Here is a 23,248-nt window from a genome sequence, read left to right as displayed (position 1 = left end):
GTATATTTAATGCCATAACAAAGTTTTAGCCCTTTAAAATAAGCTAAAATAACAATTATAAGTAATATCTAACATTTATTGGGCACTTCCTGTGTCCTATGCAGTTGTTCTAGGTGTTTTAAACATATTAACCCATTTACACTTTGCCAAATTTATCTTCAGATAAATAGTGATTTGGGAATAAACAGAGCAGCCTTTAAAAAAGCAGGAATCTTAAAATTAGTTAATATTCTCATCATATTTAACATAGAGATAAACTGGAGGACAATAATTGTTTTATATCATTTGGGAACTTCTTCTATTGTAATGGACCAAAAAGTCCCAAATCAAACTGACTTATGCAAAAAGATAATATTGACTTCTGTAGTTGAGAAATCTCCAGAGGCAGAGCTCTTCCAAGTAGGGATAGATTCTGGCCTCCGTAATGCTCCACAGCTCATTTTTTTCCCATCTTTTCACTCTATCTTTATCAGCTACCCCCATTTTGTTGGCTTCTTTCTCAGACTCTAGTTGGTGGTTCCTAGCACCACCAAGTTCTCCCCTTCTGATGACAAGATAAGAGGCAGCAGCTCCCATCTCACATATACCCAAATTCAAGGCCAGAGGGACTTTTCTAACAGTCTTAGAATTACTCTGATTGCCCCGGCTTAAGTTACTCCCCACTGAAATTATCCCGTGGCAAAGGAGATGCAGTTCCCTTAGTTTTGGTTGTAAGTAAGGAGATTCTGGTGAGGGATATGAAACTCACTGATTGCCTTAGGCCAGAGTCACTGACTCTATCTCTAGATCCAAAGGTAGAAAGGTGAGTCCTTGGAAGAAAATCAATGGAACAAATGCTATTGTAGATGGTCCCCCAATGATCCACACTTTCTGTTTTTCACATCTTTTGTAGTCCCTTTCCCTCAAATCTGGGTCCTATACCTAACTTTTTTTTAATAGATCTTATTTTTAAGAAAAGTTTTAGATCTATAGGAAAAATGAGGCCATAGTACACACGGTTCTTACATCCCCCCTCACCCAATTTCTCCTATTATTAACATCTTATATTTGCATGGTACATTTGCTACAATTCATGAAAACCTATTACTACATTAATACATTATTATTAACTGAAGTCCATAGTAATCTATTCAGATTTCCTTGGTTTCTGCCTAATACCTTTTTCTGCTCTGGATACCATCCAGGGTACCATATTACATTGATTTGTCATTGTCTCCTTTGGTTCCTCTTAGCTGTGACAGTTTTTCAGAATTTCTTATTTTTTGATGATCTTGACAGTTTTGTCTTTTTTTGAAGGGGGGTGGTAATTAGGTTTGTTTGTTTTTTTTTTAATGGAGGTACTGGGGATTAAACCCAGGACCTCACGCGTGCTAAGCACACACTCTACCATTGAACTAGACTCTCCCCTTTGATGACCTTGACAGTTTTGAGGGATGGATCAAGTATTTTGTAGGATGTCCTTCTATTGGAACTTGTCTGGTGCTTTACCCACAGTTAGACTGGGGTTATGGATTTTTGGAATGAAGAGCACAGAAGTGCCATTTTCATCACAAAATATCAAGAATATATACTGTCAACACGATTTATCGCTGTTGTTACTAACATTGAACATATTTCTGAGATCCTCTTTCTTTCCCACCTTCCATTCTGCACTCTGAAAGGAAGTCATTATGAGCAGCACACACTTAAAGAATAAGGATTCATGCTTCCCCTTCTTGAGGGTGGAATACCTACATACTATTTGGAATTCCATTTCAAGGGAGATTTTTCTTTTCTCCCACATATATTTATTTATTCATTTATTTATATCAGGATGAACTCAACAGATCCCTGTCCTATACTTCGTGTTATAATCCAATACTATGTTATTTACTTTATTGGTCAAATTGTCCCTGCTTTGGCTGTTGGAAGCTCTACTAGTTGGCATCTGTGTATGACTAGCCTTTTACCAACTGAATGAAACAAAAGTGATGCTGCATGGCTTCCAAAGCTAGGCTGTAAAAAAAAACCTTGCAGCTTCTACAAGAGTCTCTTGAACCTTTACCCTAGGAGAAACAGCCACCATAAGAATTCTAACTACCCTGAGATTGTAATGCTGTGTGGAATCCCAATATAGCCATGTGAAGAGGCCTGTAGAAAGAGAGAGAGAGAGAGAGACCACTTTCTAGCTCTTCCAGCCATTCTAGCTGAGGAGCCAAATATGTGAGTCAAGAAGTCATCTGAGATGTCCAACTCCCTCAAGCCTTCAAATTACTCAAACCTCAGACAACATCTGACTGCAACCATTTGAGAGGCTCCAAGCAAGAATTCCAAGCTCAGTTGAGCCCAGCCAACCTACAGAACAATTAATTAGGGATAGCAGTGAATTGCTGTTTTAAGTCATTAAATTGGGCAGGGGGAGGGGGCAGTTATAATGTAGTAAAATATACCTGAACCAGATGCAAAATTCTGCTAGATGGGTATTAAATCTCAAACTGGATCAAGTTTTATTGAACAGCATATAGAGAAGACTTTCTTGTTTTATCACCCCGAAGAAATCATTTATCGAGACATATGTGACAAACTGTTAATGAGCCTCTTTCCTATCAAATAAAGTTATTTAACCTCTGAGGCTCTTGAGGTAACATTCTGGTCAGAAACATTGCTCCATACGAGTAGTTAGGCTTCCTCAAAATATTAGTGTCAATTCAAAACCAATAATATTAGTCTTGAATAACTCTGCTGCCTGACTAACAATTAGTCAAAGAAAAGTAAGCTTCAGAATAGAATTTTCAGGAAGCAGAATCTTTAAGACTCCAGAAACCTGAAATATTTACCAGTGTCATGGTGGGAAATATATTTCTACATCTGAGACAATCTAAATTTCCACTGGCACTTTTACAGGGGCATATGGGGAACACAGTTCTCCATTCTATCTCCATTCTACTATAGGGCAGAACATGTTGCTTTTCTACATAAACTATACACTTCCAGGTGTCAAATGTGGGCCAGGGTCAGAGGGCTGGAGGAAATGGGGGCATGGTGAGGAAAGAAGCCAAAATATATTTTTAGAAGAGATAAGTGTCCATATTAGCTTACCAGATTAAAGGAGGCTGTCACATCATTTTTTTTTCTTCAAGGGGAGATATATTGGATTTCTATTTTATTCCTGGTTCCCCTCCTCTCTTTATTCATATTTCCTATCTCTCATTGAGAACAGTTAGATCTCATTTTATTTGCAAATATATTTCAGCTTCATTAATATGGATTCATTTTATTTAGATTTGAAGTAATTGACTTGGTTTGGGTTTAAGTTTATCCTTAGTAATATATAAAGTATTTGCCTAATAAATCAATAGAACAAACAAGGCTAAAAAGGGTTTATTTCAAAATAGTTAAGATCAAAATATTTTTTGGTCTTAAACATTACTGTGTGTCTATAAATAAATTTTGCTAATCCACAAGCAAGTCTTACCTATGCACTGGAAATTCAACTTGGAAACACATATTAATTAGTTTAAGTTGCCAAAATAATAAAAAGATATTTCTTTTTAAATATTCACCAAGAAGGGCCACTAGAATCGAGAGAAAAAGGTTCTTTGAGACCAGAGACCAAGTCCTGCACATGAAGCCTGGGCCTTAGGAGGCATTCAATAAATGAACTGAATGAATGAATCAAAGATTCAAATTTCAATAATTGAAGTTTAGGAATCTGTTTAACAGAGAGGTCTCAAATGGCAGTTCATGGACCAAATTCAGTCCAGATTCTTGTCTGGTTCAGACTGCATATTGTTATATTTAATTTTTTTAAAAAACGATATTAAATTCATTTGGTTAAAAAAGGTATACAGTGAAAAGTCTCGCCCACCTTTATGTCTTACCTACCCATCTGCCCCCAGCTTCTCTCAAGGTAATCTTTTATTAGTTTCATGTATATTCTTCTAGTTTCTTTAGGCAAATGATAAGAAAATATGCATAGATAATTTTAAGTTCCCCTTTTTTACACAAAGGTAGAATATTAAACATACTGCTTTTTATCTTATTTTTTCCACCAAATTTACACTTGGAGATCTTTTTTCTACCACCCTAAACCAGTCAAAATTTTATTCATTGCATTTCATGCCCAGCCATGGAAGGCATCTGAATTACAGCCAGAGTAATACTTTCAAAGGCAGAGTAGGAGAGACTTGTTTTGCCCAGTTCATCACACCAAAGTAGCTGAGCAGGGGTGGGGAGGCCACTATACAGTCAGATGTTTTAAACATAGTGAGCACATCTTACATATGAGTTACAGTGAATGAACTGCAATATAACATTCACAGAACATAACAGCCCCACTCCCCACTTTACAGACACACAGACAGACAGACAGACAGACACACACACACACACACACACACACACACACACACACACTGACCTAGAAAAGCTAAATCAGTGACAATGCCAGAATTTGTGAGAAAAATATCAACACTTCCCTCCCTTTACTCTCATTGCCCAATCCCTCCAGGCCAACTCCCTACATTACACTTTCCGAAGGTAAATTCATCAGATGTAGTGTTTCCCAGACTTGTCTAATCTCCAGAATTTTAGGAGTCTTTGTTAAAACTTTGGGTTCCCAGACTCATCCCTTGGATATTCTTATCTAGGTCTGAATCTTTGCTTTTAGGATCAGAAAACTTGGGAAAAGTGTTTTAAGGTATTGCTAAATATATTCTCATGCCTGTGCTGAAACAGTGCTCTTAGGGGCAAGTTGCTATAATTAGATCCTGAGTACCTTATTAGATGTCTTTTCAAATGGCTATTTTAAAGCAATCTTCTTTTAGGGAAGAGCTGCCCCAAGTTTTTCACTATGATAAACATGTAAAAAGTTAATACTTATTTGGCACATTGGAAGAGGTCACTGTCAGCCAGAAGCAACAGATTCAGAAGGATGGCAAGAAAAGAAATGGTATTTCACAGTACAATACTTGGGAAATTTTGTTTGAGTATCTTGAGGGGAAGGAGAAAGGTAAATGGCATTTGTTTAGCTCTGGTATGCCTGGCACTATACTTAAAATGACAAAGGTTTTTGTCTTGCATACAATCTACTGAGCACAGACAGATGTGTATTACTTCCTCCATTTTAAAGAAAAACAAACGAGATAGTCAGATTTAGATCAAACCTCTCTCAAAAGCAGAGTCAAGAGCAACAATATGAACTGATATCTCTGGCTCCCATGTCCAAATTTTTTTTTTTTTTTTTTTTTTTACTGTTGCCTCAAATGGTAACCAATACATATCTCAAAGATTAAGAGATGTTCAAGAAAAGCTCAGACGACACAACTTCTCTTAGATATATTTTGGCTTCAACACTAGTCACTGAGTGCTCTGAACACAATCCTGTCTGTGGTGGCCAGTCTCCAAGATAGCCCCCTGCAACCCTGCCTCTTGGTGTTCACAGTCTGATATTCCTCCTCCCACATAATATCAGGATTGGTCTGTATGATCAATAAAATACAGCAGACACAATGACATGTGACTTCAAGGCTAGGTCACTCCCTCTGGGGGAATCTAGCTCCCATGAGGTGAGGGGATTCGAGCGGCACCATGGAGAGGACCTCATGGCGGGGAATTTCCAGCAGTCATAGGAATAAGCCGTCTTGGAAGTAGTTCCTTCAGCACCAGTCAAGCCTTCAGGTGACTGCAGTCTCTACTGATATTTTGATTGCAACTTCATGAGACATCTCGAGTCAGAGCCCCCCACCTAATCTGCTCCCAGATTTCTGATTCACAGAAACTATGAGATAATAACATGTTTGTTGTTTTAAGCCACTAACTGTTGTAGTTAGCTGTTACATATCAATATATAACTAGTAGAGATTTCTATTACATGGATAGGAAAAAACAAAACAGTAGATTACGTGCCTCTGTTACACTGATAGATTCCATAGTCTGTCTACGGCCATACCACACTGAACATACCCCATCTCATCCAATATAGTCCATAGTCATTTGAGGGAAGAGAAAAAAAAATAGCAAGATTTCTGTCTCCAGATAGATAGATAGATAGATAGATAGATAGATAGATAGATAGATAGATAGATAGATATTTTTTAAAGATCTTTTTGTTACACTTTCCAAACACTATTAACTTTTTATTTTGCTTTATCAAGGACTTGTAGTGAAAACAGAACAAAAATGGCAGGGCAAGGTCACTTCAACTAAAGAGTGAGGGTAAATATCTATGTGAATTTGATGTTTTAACCAGTATGATTGAAAAATAAAATAACCTACTGAGTGGGTGGGAGAAATGGTTGTGTAAAACCAGCTAAGTGCTGTGCCAGACTCTGACATACAGCCTCTGATGACAAACTCTGTCTGCAGGCTAAAGATGAAGCACATGTTTGCTCATTGGTTTATCAACTAGAAAACAAGGACCATCTGTTAATTACCACCAGAAGACTTGGTGAGAGAAAAATAAATGGAACCAAATTTTCCTCTGTCCAAGGTAGATTTTTTTTTTTTTTTTTTGTCTTCATGCTCTGGGGAAAGAAGCCTATAATTAGGTCTAAAGAAAGTTCATTTAAATCTCTGATAACTTCTTGATTATATATAATATAAATACAAAAACATTCCCAGGGGAGGAATTAACACTCAAGTGGAAATACAGCATATAAGTCACAATGTCGTGATAAATTTTCACTGTATTATAGGGATAGCAAATATTACCATGGCACACATATTTGGGCTTTACTTTTGCCAAGTATTTTATCATTATTTTTACCTACTATCCATTAAAGCAATATGGTGTAATAGGTTAATACTCTTAACTCACAATTTCTAAATGAGGGATCTCGGACAGGCTAGATACGTGCCTGAGTAGTTTCTGTAAGCATTAGGGCTAAACCTGGGTAGTATCGTCTAACTCTTGGGTACTTGTCTTTAGTGTGGCAAGTCCCAGAATGGGGGTTGGGGATGAAGGGGAGAAGAGATGGTGAAGAGAACCACTTAAGAGTAACCTCTTTCCTCTTACCCTCATCCCCGGGCATCTGGTATTCTTAATAAGCCCTTTCCATCCTGCTCTAAATCTTTCAAGGGATCGCAAATAGTGTAGCTTGTATATCCTTACAGTCTAATCCAAGCTGTTCACAATCCTGTCCTACCAATCATTAACCTAAATGAGCTGACCAAGCATGGGCCTCCTGGCTACTGTCTAACAGGCAGGTCCACTGCCCTCTGTCTAGTACATTTCAGGCCCATGAGAGAAGCAGTTCACCCAGGTCTATACCTAACATTTGTAGGACTAGAGCAAGAACACAAATGGAGGCCCATATTTAAAAGTTATAAATCAGGCTAACAAAATTATTAGCTAAAATATGTCTTATCTTTCTATCTTGACAATCTATAGGTTTTATATGACTGAAAATCAGCAAAACAACAAAGACTACTACTAAATGTAATTACTGCACCTGTCTAAATGATATTTGGATGAGTAATAAAGACATCCATAATTCATAAAATATTATATACTATTCTGTAAAATATATTTTTCTTGCCTTTGGTTCACCAAAATTATTATGTTGTTAAATCAAGATTTTTCACATAATCTGAATTCTGACAGGAAATGCCCAATTAGATGATCTTTCTTGGGTTGAAATTATTACATAGTTTTTAATTCTCTTTGGAGAAGCTTAGCTCTGCTGAGATAGTGGCAAATGGAATTGTCAATAAAATTTTTAAAGCAGTAGTTCAGAAGTGAACATTCATTTCACATATCATGCTCACATATTGTAATGGGTTTGCACATGATAAATTATCATCTCAAAAAATATTACAAAGTATTTTAATTTCATCATAGAGGTTGCTATTACATTGTGGTTTTTCAGGATCTCAAGACACTATGTAGATTCATATAATAATTCTTAATTTTTCTGCTTTTACATTTTTCAGTTTTAGGATATTATAAAAATTTAAAAACAGCAGTCTTGCTCAATTTTTCCAATCTTTCTTTGGTTTCTAATAGCCAGAAAATAGCCTTTATAGATATTAATAGAAATTAGTTTGGGTTCTTTTTTTTTTTTATGTGAATCTTCTGCTTTGTAGTCATATGAACATCTTTATTTCTTCATTTTAATTTTTTATTTTTTTGGATTGTCAGTTTTACTGTATATTGCACATGTAGTTTCTATTTATAAAAACCACTTTCAGTTTTAAGAGTTTTCAACCCTGTTAAAAGTTATATAGCCAAATTTAGATTTTTTTCCTAAGCTTTTGCTAACATTATTAACAGCAAGTAAATACGTGGATAGACATACTCAAAATTAATTGAATTTTCTGGCAAAAATCACAATTCACTATTTGAGAAATTGTCTGTTTTTTCACTTAACTGCTCTAGTACATTTTGAATCTTGTTTAAATCTAACTGCTTTAGCAGTATTTGATCAGCACTCCCATTGTTTATCCACGAATATCTATTAGGTCAAATTTTCTGTTTTCCTCAAAATGTTCCACCTTTGGACGGATCTTGAAAATACTATATAATGTTTAAACTCTTCCAAAGAATGTCAACAATATCAGCAGTATTGACACCATGACTTTAAATAACAAATTCAAACCATGTATTGTAAATAGCATAAAGAATCATTCTGGATTTTTCACCAAAATGACATTTGTTGTTAGCACCAGTATCACAGTTTTGCTCCCAACAATCTTTTAAATCAGAGCCTAAAATGGAAGTTGTTTTTTCAATTCTTCCCTCAAGTCAAAAGCTCTACTTTTCCCAACAGGTTTGAAACCAATGAAATATTTATTAATTTAACCTTCTCCTGGTTATTCAACATATATGTAAATATATGTTATTTATGTAGCAATACTTGGATCCTGGTGCAATCAAGGAAATAGTTCTTGCTTTTCAAAATTTGGAGGATGATTTTTTAATCTCACTTTATTATCTCTTAAATAAATAATTTCATTTTTAATTCTCCTTATTAGAGAATTATTATTTGTTTCATTACTTTTATCCATCTTATGTTTTTGATCATTCTTTCATCAAATTACAAAATAATTTCTATAAATCCTAGACATCTGCCACTACATTTTATAAATATTTTGCTGTTCTGTCTTGAAAGGCACGGCTGAATACTGGACACACAATATTATTCTTTAAAGAACATATGCCTATGTACTATTTTGACATTTCTATTTGTGGAATATTATCAGTTGATTCTTTTCCATTCTCATTGTTTTAATTAGTAACTAAATATTCATTTAATAAATAATACAAAGTTTCAAGAGTTTTTTAACTGACCCATCTAAGTTGTAGATTTAATGAGAATAATGTTCTTGTTCATTTGCATTGTTCTGATCAGTAGTTAAATCTTCACTAAATAAGAACTTGTAATCTCTTGTTTACAATTTCTATTGTCATGCTCAACAAGACTGCTCACTCTCATCATTCCTATAGTTTTATTTCTAGCTTAACTAGAACTTGTCTTTGAAATTTTTTCTGTTTCTTTTTTCTTTCCAGCTTTTTTCTTTTCTAATCTCTATTCTTGAATTCTGTATTTCAACCCCAATTCTGTATCTTCACTGGCCCTTCATTCTCAATGATCTAAAAGATTTAAAAGTAAAATGTTATTGTAGAAAGTGTATAAAATTTGAATTTATTTTAATCAAAAATGTAAATTAAAAATGCAGAAAAATAAAAATTTTCATGTGTTAAAATTATTTTTCTTCTAAAGTATATAAAATTATTAAAATTAAAAGGCAAAATATAAGCTATAATGAATATCAAATTATAAAGTAAAATTAAATAATGCTGAATTTTATTTTAATATTTGAAATTTTAATTAATCTGATTAAACATTTGTATAAAAATGAAACTATTTGCATTTCTAGCATTCGATGTTCACCTAGTTGCCAATGTTAAGAACTAGTATCACACATTAAGTATATTACACCTAGACATAGATGCATACAAATTTAAGAGCAATATGAATTGTTTAATACTGCAAAATATTCCTAAGCCATCATATGCAATAACTGCAAATTCTGAGCACATCTGGAGTAAATCCAGAACCATGAACTGCTTTATATGAAGAGAAGCAAGAAAATGGATACTCAGCACCACTGGGAAATGAAACTTCATACTGCAAGTATCCACTGTATTCATGCTATGAGAAGGATTTGACAAGTTAATTAATTTATCTTTTCTCTTAGTGAAGTGCTTCTACTGTTCAACTCCTCCCTGGATGGTTGAAGCCTTCTCCTTTTCATATGTTGCGGGTAGCATAACCCATAATACTTCATAGCATTCAGATACAATTCCTTTTTTTTTTTTTTTTTTTCTTTTTTAGTGGAGGTACTGGGGTTTGAACCCAGGACCTCATGCATGCTAAGCATGTGCTTTACACTGAGTTATATTCATCACCCCTCTACAACTCCTTTCTATTTCCAGGAGGTAGGTTAAAAGATGTGGAAAAGAATTTCCCTTTAGCCTGACGAGTGTTAATCACAAGCATGAATGTTTAGCAACAGAAGTGCCAATATTTTTTTAATAATTTACTGTTTATGTGTGATATATATTTGTGATGTGAGGGTCCTCTGAAGCAGAAGCACAGGGTCCACAGCTTCTTTTCCCCAATTCTAAGTATGCTACTGAACTCATCTTTCCATATTTCCTCTCCTCCCTTCTTAGTCCACTGCCTCAGGGCACATCAAAATCACTATCCCCTCACCCCGCCAGCCCAGTTTAAAGCCCTGACTAACTAATTTACTCTTTCAGGCACTCCATGATTTATTTTAGAATTTGAGCTGAAAAAGTTCTTCAGACTCTCACAATTTGTACAACATTCTTTGTGAGAAGAGCAGAAGTCCCTCCGGTGAGGATGGGCCATCCAATTTTCATACATGCTGTTCCCTCACCTGAAACACGTGCTCTCCTCACTTCAGATATTTGACTCATCTAGATCTCAGCTCAGTTGTAACTTTCACAGAAAAGCCTCCCTTGTCAGCCCCAATGAGTTCAAATCCCTTTTGGTTATATTCCCCCATCATCTTGTTCTCTTTAACAGAGTGATGATTTTATATTTATTTCTGTAATTGGGTTAGTGTTTGTCTCCCTCCATAGAGAGGAAATGACACAAGGATCATGCCTGACTGTGTTTTGGAACACCATTATATCCCCAGAGCTTAGCCCACAATGTACACATAGGAGACACTCGAGATTTAATTAATTGGGAGTCATTCAGCTGCATCTTACACTCTGTTTTCTTGCTTTTAGACCTTGGTCCATCGTGTGGCTAAAAAACCTATCTGTCTTTTAGCTCTCAGCTTAATAGTATCTTCCTGGGAAAGCTTTCCCAGGCCTCTTTGACTAATTCAAATCTCTTTGTTTTTTTAATGTGAGAAAAAAGTGTAAACTCCAGTTGGCCTCCTGACACGATTTCACATCATGTGTTTACACCTGAGCACCTGTGCTCCAGTGAACGCTCTCCCAAGTTGTGAAAAATACTGTGTTAAAAAAACTGGCTTTGTGGTGGGCAAAGGCAGTCTGGCAATCTTAGGAATATTTTCACTGGCTTAGCAAAACCTTCAGTTTGGCTACAGAGTATGGCCAATTTTAGCAATAGATATATCTTCCCCAAATCAAGTATCTGGAACACTGACTGATGTGGGAACTAGGAAATACTTTATCTAATATGATCACATATTTTGAAGTAGCTCAGGATTTATCTACAGCATTCAATTCTACCTGGACACCAAGCAGCCAGAGAAACACAAACAGCTATTTCTGGAAAGTTTCTTGACTCCTTTTTTGCAAGTTTTAACTTCATTACTATGAAATCATTTGTTTGTTATAGAATGACTTTCATCCTGGTTCTGCTGAAAACTTGAAAAACTAGACAAACCAATGAATGATGGTAAAGCGTCTCTCTCCATTTTCTCACTACTCCCAATATTTGCTGGAGACAGACCAAACTCTAATTTAGCTTCCTGCCTCTTGAGCTTTCCTATAAACATTTGCAGGATATTTGGCCCGCTTCTTTACAGAATTCTCCTTGTACTTTAAAAAGAAAAGACAGCAAAATTGGACTATAATAGTTGGACACTGACATCACCACCCCCAAAATAACTGTTGTAAGTTGAATCAGCAATGAAAGTTTTTCAGCAGATAGATCTTTTTTATCTTCTCATCTGAGTCTTCATCTATTCTAAGTAATGGAAACATTAATTGGAAATGGCAAGTCAAGATGGACAGATTCAAATGGGGTACCTCATTCTCATGAGTTACTGAGTGTCCGTGTGGCCTAGGGGGGCTGGCAAGCTTTGTCTCAAACAACTGAACTTTCTATCCAAAGTGTCTGAAGGGCAGAGAAGGATTTTATTAAACTCAGTTAGTTCAGAGAAATGTGGGAAAGCATTAGACTAATTACACTCAAACTCAAATGATCAAGCACTAGTTCACTGGCTCAATTAGAAGCTCCACTAAAAGAGACTCAGAAGCAAAGAAATTTGTTAATGTGTTAAGAAATAAATTAGCAAAAATATGAATATGACATTTAATCATGCCAGAAGGCCTGACCTCCATTTGGAAACAATGAGATTATCCTGGCAAAAAAAGTGTACCATCAAGTTCAGAGAAAGTGTGCACTGTAAACCTTTTCTGTGTGGCCTGAGAAACAGGGAAGGGAAACATCTACATTTTGTTCTATTCATATGAAAACAAGGTTAAAATTGCTTTGAGGTCTTTACTTCACACAAAATAGCATTCGTCTTTTTTTTATTAAGGTAATATGTTAGAAGTAGAGAGCCTAATTCATTTGTTTTTATCAGGTAATACAATGGAAGTAGAGGTCCTAATAACTGTCTCTTATCTTGCTTCTAGCTATAAAAGACATACCTCAGTAGTTTTATCTGCTGTAAAACAGCAGATGTTTCTCCCGAGATTCTGTCTAAGTTCTCTTTAGAGCAAACAAAGCACTTTCCTTTGCGGTTGAGAGAAGCCAAGGAAAGAGTCCTACTGAAGCCTTGTCCAATTCCTAGGAATTCCAAATAGCACTGCCATATTGCTTCCCACCTGGTCTCAACTGGGAAGTGAAAGATTATTAAAAAGTTTCAATCATTTTTCAAATGCAGAAATGTTTTAACTTTTTGCCTTTACAAAAGCATCATGTAAGTATGCTTTTCTTTCCTCCTCCCCGCTTTGGATTATTTGTTTTTTGGTTATTTTTTTAACCATAGGTAAATAAACTGAAGTTGTTAAGTGTTGGTCCTGATACAATATGAGTAGTAAATTGAAATCCTTTCCTTTAAAAATAATAAAATAAACTTTGATAGTATTCTAAAGGTAGAGATGGCTAAAAAGTCACTTGGGGCAAATGCTGAACAATCTTTCTGCAGTGTTTTCAGTTAGTGTTAACTTTAGGGACTATGGTTTTAGTAAACACTTTGCCTCTATTGGATAATAATAACTCTGGCTTTCATTAGCTATTTCATTTCTTGGCTGAAATTACTCTGAAATAAATGAAAGTCTGTGTTTATTTTGTAACTATTTCATTAGTGGGTTATATGTTACATTTTGTCATTGGTCAAGTTTTATTAAGCGGAGACAAAAAAATAACTTCATGGGATTTTATTAAATATCCATGTTTTAAAGGTGAAGTTGGAAACAAAATTTCTTCCCTTTATCATGTTGCTTAAGTCTTATTTTTCATCCCTACCCATCATTATTTAACTGGCTTGTTACACAAAATATGCCTGTAAGATTGTCTCATAACATTGCTATGTCCTTAAAAATTTCCATGACCCATATTTTGGATTCTACCTTCAAGACTTTTAAATAGTGAATAATTTTACGCTTACCCAGGATCCAATCTTTCCATTACTGTTTCTGTTTTCTGTGTCCCAGTTCACAGGTTTTTAGTGTAAAGCAGCCATAAGAAGAAAACATATTTCAGAGGTTCTGAAAGCAACAGAGATTTGGAAACCCTAAATCCCCCATGAGTCTTGAGCCTAGCTACTAGTCTAATAGTATTATTTTATTATTGGGAAAAAGTGAGAGGAGGCCCAGACAGCTTTCACAAGTGGCATTTCAGTGTAAAATCTTTTTTAGATTCTCATCAGCAAAGTGAAACCAAGGACATTATTGTGCTAAAAAATGATGCCCTTCACCCTCACCCCACAAGAGCCATCATAAAATCATCTAGATCCTGACCCTTTACAACTAGGTTTCCCCAAAATGATTGAACTATCATTTCCTAGCTTCTCTAGAGAACATCTTCCCCTCTGTTCACCACCATGGCTGCACAATCTCTAGGGAGGTAGTATGGGGGGTGCCTGGGGGGCAAGAAAGGGTAAGAGGTACACCTGTTCTGCCTCCGTTCCCCAGCCACCCTTGAGCAGGTTGTGCTACACCTACAAAATTTCCAGAGACTTCCTTCCACCATCACAAGTGTCACACAGAGACTTGGTGATGGTTAGTCTGTGTGTCAACTGCTCTAATCCTCCAGTTCCAAATTACCTAATCAAACAATAATCTAGGTGGTGCTGTGAAAGTTTTTTTGTAGATGTGTACACACACACACACACACACACACACACACACATATATATACAAACACATACTGTGGGCAGCTGTGGGTGCTGAGCCTGGGCCTCTAGCATGGGACAGTCCAGAAGCCAGAATGGCAGAGGCGCTCACTTCTGCAGGCCCATCACAGGGCGCCATCCATATTCTCCGGGGCTCCCTTGGATAGTGGTGGGTTTTGTAAATTATCTTTTGATGACATTTTCAGTTTAAGATTTTTAACCAGCAGTCTCTTACATGTATATTTGTAAATAATATCATGTTTCTGTGAAAATGTATTATCAAATAAAATGGGAGGAAAATGCCTTCTCTAGCTAATAAAAAAAATACTGATCAACAGGAATCTCGTAAGTAATACTAACTTGAAACAATGGAAAAACAGGACTTTTCAAGCACAAAGCTGGTTTATTATGGCATGCTTCTAGAACCCTAAATACTGGGAAGCAGCTATAATTTTTAATTATTCTTTTGTGTTAAAAAAAAAAAAAAAAGGTCTGTCATGTCAGCTAATTTTCCATCATAAAATGTTTAGGAACTTCAGAGAGTATGCAGTGACACTGATAAAATTCTCTCCATTCACTCCATGATACTAGAGTTATTAGTGATTCTGCGTTGAACAATATCACTTGCTTTCCTGGTCTATATTGCATTATGCACATTCTAGATTTGCAATCATTTATAAAGAAACAGGAAAAAAATACCAGATCCTAACAAAACAGGAAATGAAATCTTAAGTCAATTAAAATTTAAATAAATTTTAAGTAGAAACTTCTGACTAATCTTAGAATCATCCAAGGTAACTACATTAAGTATCTCTCTTTCAAAAATAAAATGGGATACAAATATAGTAACAGTACAAGACTAGAGGACTGATCTATTTATAACCATTTTATCTTTTGAGATGTGCTACAAATCTGCTGCTTATTTTTATTAGCATTTATTCTTTTTTGCTTTCAGAGCCCTATCTAAAAAGAGAGAGAGAGAATATATCTAATTTCTGAGCAAGTATCAGCTTTTATTTGAGTCCAAAAAATCACATTATTTCTAACATGGGAGGCAATATATCATGGTGGTTAAAGCAACCAGACCTGGGTATAAATCCTAGTTTCAGTTGTCTGACTCCGCCAAATTAAACACTCTAGGCTTCAGCTTCTTCATATGTAAAATGGGGATAGTAATATCTTGCCCCCTGAGTCATTGTAATGGCAAATAAAGTTTTATACATATACATTTAAACACAAGTAACTATACAACACACCCACATAGCCATGTATACATAAAGTATTTCACATGTTCAAAAAATAGTAGATATCCTCCTAATTTAGAAATTGTCTTTACTCAAATTCATTACAGTTCTGTTCTAAGAAAATGTTTCTTGTTCAATATATTTTAAAACTAACATTTAAAAATGTCTATTTATGCTAATTATCACTGTGAAACATAAAACACAAAACTTTATTGTGTAGAAATTCTTGGGTTATAAGCAAAAGAAATGGACTAAAGTAGAAAATGAATTTCTGGAAAGGTGTGAGATACCCCTCAGAAGCCATGTGAAAGATCCAGAATCTGGCAGGTCTGGAGGTCTAGACAGCAGAAGCTAATGACTTTTCTTTTCTTCTTCAGGGCTGCTACAAAAATTTGGGCCAATAGTTTCAGTCATTTTGTCACTCAAGATTCAAATTCCAAGTGATAACATCTAAGAGGTCTAGATTGACTGAAGGAAAGTAGAACTCCCACAGTCCCACCTTTGCTTTGCCACCACAAAGCAGAGTCCAAGGGCTGTTACAGAGGAAGGACAAAGGGGTGACAATGAGAACAAATCATAATAAAATTTATATGGGAGCATCAAAGACCTAGAATTGCCAAAGCATTACTGAAGAGAAAGAAAGAGTCTGGAGGAATAACTCTCCAAGACTTCAGACAATACTATAGAGCTACAGTCATCAAGACAGCATGGTATTGGTATAAAAACAGACATATGGACCAATGGAACAGAATAGAGAGCCCAGAAATGGACCCACAAACTTTTGGTCAACTAATCTTCAACAAAGGAGGCAAGAATATACAATGGAATAAAGACAGTCTCTTCAGCAAATGGTGTTGGGAAAACTGGACAGCAGCATGTAAAGCAATGAAGCTAGAACACTCCCTTACATCATACACAAAAATAAACTCAAAATGGATCAAAGACTTAAACATAAGACAAGATACAATAAACCTCCTAGAAGAAAATATAGGCAAAACATTATCTGACATACATCTCAAAAATGTTCTCCTAAAACAGTCTACTCAAGCAATAGAAATAAAAGCAAGAATAAACAAATGGGACCTAATGAAACTTACAAGCTTCTGCACAGCAAAGGAAACCATAAGTAAAACAAAAAGACAACCTACGGAATGGGAGAAAATTTTTGCAAATGAAACCTACAAAGGCTTGATCTCCAGAATATATAAGCAGCTCAGACGACTTAATAAGAAACAACCAAACAACCCAATCCAAAAATGGGCAAAAGACCTAAACAAGCAATTCTCCAAGGAAGACATACAAATGATCAATAGGCACATGAAAAAATGCTCCATATCGCTAATTATCAGAGAAATGCAAATCAAAACTACAATGAGGTATCACCTCACACTAGTCAGAATGGCCATCATTCAAAAATCCACAAATGACAAATGCTGGAGAGGCTGTGGAGAAAGGGGAACCCTCCTACACTGCTGGTGGGAATGCAGTTTGGTGCAGTCACTGTGGAAAACAGTATGGCGATTCCTCAAACGACTAGGAATAGACTTACCGTATGACCCAGGAAACCCACTCCTGGGCATATATCCAAAAGGAGCCCTACTTCAGGATGACACCTGCATCCCAATGTTCATAGCAGCACTATTTACAATAGCCAAGACATGGAGACAGCCTAAATGTCCATCAATGGATGACTGGATAAAGAAGAGGTGGTATATTTATACAATGGAATACTACTCAGCCATAAAAACCGACAACATAACGCCATTTGCAGCAACATGGATGCTCCTGGAGAATGTCATTCTAAGTGAAGAAAGCCAGAAAGAGAAAGAAAAATACCATATGAGATTGCTCATATGTGGAATCTAAAAAAACAAAAACAAAAACAAACAAACAAAGCATAAAAAACAGAAACAGACTCATAGACATAGAATACAAACTTGTGGTTGCCAAGGGGGCGGAGGGTGGGAAGGGATAGACGGGATTTCCAAATTGTAGAATAGATAAACAAGATTATATATACCGTATGGTACAGGGAAATATACACAGATCTTATGGTAGCTCACAGAGAAAAAAATGTGACAATGAATATATATATGTTCATGTATAACTGAAAAATTGTGCTCTACACTGGAATTTGACATAACATTGTAAAATGATTATAAATCAATAAAAAATGTTAAAGAAAAAAAGGAAGAAAGGGGTGACAATGAGAAAACACATGCCCTATGTATACACAAGTATTGACTTACATTGTTTTTCAGAACTCATAAGCCCTTATAATTCACCATAATCACATGTATTGAACAGATAATAAGAGTCAGAAATTATGTTATTTCTTTAATGCCCAATGTACACAACACACTAACAATAATAGTGGAGAACCTGGGATTCTGAGTAACTGGGCCATATTCCCAAATAAGCTGATATCACCTGGAAGGGGTAATGATAAATTTCCATGTCCACGAGAACAACAGGAAAGCACTGGGAAAATCTACTGTCTGTCCCCACCCTCTTTTCTCCCCTTAACTGGTGCTTGCCACCTTGGTTTCTGAAAGTGGCAGGAGTGGTGGCAATATTTTCCAGTTCCAACTTTCAGTTTGGATGGGCTTGCAAGGCAGGGAATAATGGTAGGTCCCTGAAACTCCACAAGCACCCAGCCTCATTTGTTTACACTGGAAGTGTTCTAGTGATGCTGATCTCATACTTCTGATGGATGGCAAAACTGATGGAATATGAACACTATCCAATTTAGACTCTATTTAGCTTCTCAACTATAATAAAGCTGAAATGTTTCGTGACAGAGGGTAAGATAGGTTTCTTTCTTTAAAAAAAAATATCAGTAAGCTACTCAAGAAATACAGTAGCATACCTAACAAGTAGTCACTTACTTCAGGCTAATTTCTTTTAAGTTATCCTTAATTCTAACAAAACTGATTAGTACTTTCCAAAATTTGCAGCAGATTGAAAGCCATATATTAAGAGGTCAATGGGATTAGAAAGAAAATGTTGTCAAAAGCTCATTGATAATAGTAAATAGGTGACAGAGAAGAAAAATTGCCATAATTTTATGTAAAAATACACACACACAAAAACAAAAACATTACAGCAGATGCCCTACACACCTCAAAGTGTCCTGAACCACATCACATCACAGTATAATAATTGACATTTATAGTGATGGCTCTAGTCCTTGGGAAGTCTATAGCACACTACAGTATAATAATTTGCATTCATAATGATAGACCTAAGTCCCTAAGAACTCTATTTAAGGTAGAAAAGAATGTGATACTTTTTAGAAAGATAAGTCAGAAAAGTAATTCTTAAAAAGAGGCTGCATTTAAAGGGGATAAACTTTGAAGATTTTTAAATGTATAGTATCTTAGCCCTGAAGATTCTGGATAAAGATAATGAAAGTAAAAATAGCAGCCAACACTGATTGAGGATTTATCACTTGCCAGACACCGTGCTAAGTGTTTTAACTAGATAATTTCATTTAGTCCTCACGCTAACCACAAGGTGGGAACTATTACTATTCCTATCTTACAGATGAGAAAACTATCAGAGGTTAAGCGCTTACTCAAAGTCACTTTGTTAATAAGGATAGGTAGATGAGATTTGCAGCAGCAAAGATGTCCCTAGAGATTGTCATAATAAGTGAAGTAAGTCAGACAGAGAAAGACAAATATCACATGATAGCACTTATATGTGGAATCTAAAAAACAAACAAACAAAAATGACACAAATGAACATATTTACAAAACGTAGAGACACAGACATAGAAAACAAACTTATGGTTACCAAAAAGGAAAGGAGCAGAGAGGAGGGATAAATTAGGAGTTCAAGATTTGCAGATACTAACTACTATATGCAGAATAGATAAACAAGGCTTTGCTGGGTAACTGTAAGATTGCTTACTATGTCTGTAAGTCTGTTGCTGTTTTGTAGATGTGTTCATAGTGTCCTTTTTTTTCCCCTTTTTTTTTAGAATCGACATATGAGTCATACCATATGGTATTTTTCTTTCTCTTTCTGGCTTACTTCACTTAGAATGACAATCTCTAGGTCCAACCATGTTGCTGAACATGGCATTATTTTCTTCTATTTATGGTTGAGTAGTATTCCATTGTATAAATATACCATCCAGTCATCTGTCAATGGACATTTAGGTTTCTTCTGTGTCTTGGCTATTGGATATAGTGCTGCTATGAACATTGGGGTGCATATATCTTTTCGAATTAGAGTTCTCTCTGGATGTATACCCAGAAGTGGGATTGCTGGATCATTTGGCAGATTTATTTTTAGTTTCTGAGGAATCTCCATACTGTTTTCCCTAACAGCTGCACCAAACTACATTCCCACCAGCAATGTAGAAGGGTTCCCTTTTCTCTACACCCTCTCCAGCATTTATCACTCATGGACTTTTGAATGATGGCCATTCTGACTGGTGTAAGGTGATACTTCACTGTAGTTTTTGATTTGCATTTATCTGATAATTCATCATATTTCTCTGATAATTAGTGATACTATTTTTCATTCATGCTACCTATCCATGCAGGCTGGCGAGGCCTCTGCTCTTTGTAGTATGATGGAGCATCTGCTGTCTTAAATAAAGTTGGCTGCTATGCAGGGAGAAGAGAAAGATGGTGACTTACACCCTGACTCCTCCCTACAAGTCATGTGGTCATGACCTATTTCAAAGAGAAGTAGAAACCTACCATATGCCCAAAGGAGGAGACCAGAATATTAGTGAACAGAACTAATGACTGACAGGCACAAACACATAACTAGAAAGTACGGGAGCAGTATCCAAATTCTGACAGCCTAAAGAAATGAGTTTAGAGCAAGTACTAGAGAAGTCCCTTAAGTTTTGTGTACCTGCTGAGGAGAGTGATTAGGGAACACAGGAGTGGGCCATATCCTTTAGAGGGTTCCATTCTCTCCACAAAAGTTTTCTTTAACAGGTCTTGTTTAAATGCGATTATGTTGGGGGAATTACAGTTTCAAGGCAACCTTGCCCTTTGTACAAGTCATGAGGTTAGCAGTTATATCTAATACCATTGGGAGCAATGCAGAATAATCATTTTTATTTACTTTCTGGGGAGGAAATGTTCCTTTTACATTGTCTAGTGATAACACAAATGGAACCTCTTTAAGAAAAGAAATTGATTTTAGTGTTAATGAAGCATTCTATATTCCCGTATGCTTCGTATGCTTAACAGTAATTATCATTGACATCCCTGGCACATGTCTCTGCTTACTTAATCCAACCAAGTCTCTTTATCAAGCAATTTATGCTTGGAGGTAAACAAATGAGGTTTGATTTCTTTGTTCTTTTGCAGTCTGCATTGGATCGTACTGGTTCAGATCACAAAATAGTTTTTCTGTATACTTGCCTTGGTAGCCTATATAGAGAAAAGCTAAACATGCTCAATGTTATACTTTACAGATTTGCAAACGTGTGTTGGATGTTTACATATCGTCTGCATGACTCCAATGTAAGAAAATATTCCTTACAAAATTCTTGCAGAAGAAAAGAAAGATTAGCAATGGGATTAAGTACACAGATACCTACTTTTTCCACAGAGCAAAGTAAGGAATGCAACACAGTACAAGCAACAAAATTACCTGGAGCAAACTTAAATAAGCATCTCACCTTTTATACTGCCTGCAAGATTCTTCAAAACAAGATGTATGTGGTTTTGCTTTCTATATAAAATAAATATACCCAAATAAAATTTAATACAAATTTCTGTAAACTTAGGACAGTGAGACACATTCCACATTTTGTGGCTCATCTCACATCATCTATGATCCAACTAAGCAAATAAAATTAATGTTGTAATGTCTAATCAGAGTCAGGATTTTAAGCTCTAGTTGTTTGGTTTTTTTTTAGTCTTAATTCTATTATTATGATTGAAGTAAATGCTAAGAGGGCATCTACTATTTTTATATCTTGTTTTCTTAGTCTACGCAATAGCGACAGACATACAGATCTTTTTCTGGTACCCTGAAGCAAAGATTTATTGACTCATGATAATAACATCAAGTGCTATATAACCATCAATTGTTATTATTTTTAATATCAATCATATCTTTAAGAACTCTAAAAGAAATGTGACCATAGTACATAGACGTTAAACTGGAATTTACCACTGGAAATGGGCTGGCTAAGTTATAAGAAAGTCTGAGGGGAACCTCTTATTCTCTTAGCAAAGGATTTACTTCAAGCCTAATTGACAGGAGATGAGAAAATATTAAAGAAAGATCTTACTTAAGAAATAAAGTAGAAGTAGAAAAGAAGAAAAATAGAAAAGTGTTGTCTTTTAGGACCCATCACTTAATCAACTCTTAGGATCTGCTCTTTGATAACATTTTGACCTTGAAATTAGGACTCATCTATAGTAACGATCATGTTCCTCCCATTCCAACAGTATTCATTAGTGAACTGAAAACTTTTGAATTTTGCTTATCAATTTTTGTGAGAAGTCCAGCCCTGGAAGAACTGGAGCACAGGTTAAAACAGCTCAATCGAATCACCACCCAAAGCTCAGAGAATATCACCTCTTTCTCCCATTAAAGTTTTCCGTTACCTAGGGCAAACCCTAATAATTGATAAGACAGGGCACAGCTATATTCACTAAAGTTCTAAACTCCTTAAAGCTTGTAAGGTAATAATTAAAACAGAAAACTAAAGAAAAGCTAGAATAGGAACAATAACAACAGCCCCTAAATTTGAGAGTACAAAACTAAGAAGGCAAACGACATGGCTGTGTGCAGGCGTGACAGAAACCATTTTGACAACAGAGCTGTGCGTCTTGTGTGCATGATTTGCATATAGGAAGAAGAAGATAAGCAAAACCTTTATTCTACCTTCAAAATGCGTATCAAGCTAGAAGGTACAAATTTAAAAGCTAACAGTATGAGGTAGGGCATGACAAGTGTAATGAATGATTCAGATGCACAGCAGCACAAGCTCTGGACATGGGTTCAAATTCCTAATTCACTGTATACAAAGAATGAGCATAACATTCTGGTTAGTGCTTGAGCTTTGGATTTAGACAAACAAATCAGTCACAGTTCAACCAGAGAAAAAGAACCAGTAGGAAGTTTATATGAAGAGGTTTATTGCAAAGAATTGGGGCCTGGCTAGGGAAGTCTGAAATTCGTCAGGCAAGCCATCAGGAATGGTAGGTTGGAACCCTTAGGCAGATGAAGCTGCAGTCTGCAGGCAGAATTTCTTCTTCAGGAAAGCTTCAGCTCTGCTCTTAAGACCTTTCCATTGATTGAATCAGATCCACACAGATTATCTAGGCTCATTCTTACCCAAAGTCGCATGATTATGAACTTTAATCACATCGACAAAATGCCTTCATAGCAACGCCTAGACTAGTGTTTGAATGAATATCACTGTGGGTATTGTAGCCTAGCTAAATTGAAACACTAAACTGACCATG

This window comes from Camelus ferus, chromosome 3 (genome assembly GCF_009834535.1).
Source record: "Camelus ferus isolate YT-003-E chromosome 3, BCGSAC_Cfer_1.0, whole genome shotgun sequence".
Taxonomy (NCBI): Eukaryota; Metazoa; Chordata; class Mammalia; order Artiodactyla; family Camelidae; genus Camelus; species Camelus ferus.
The sequence above is the reverse complement of the archived record's forward strand: the minus strand, read 5'-3'. Positions refer to the sequence as shown.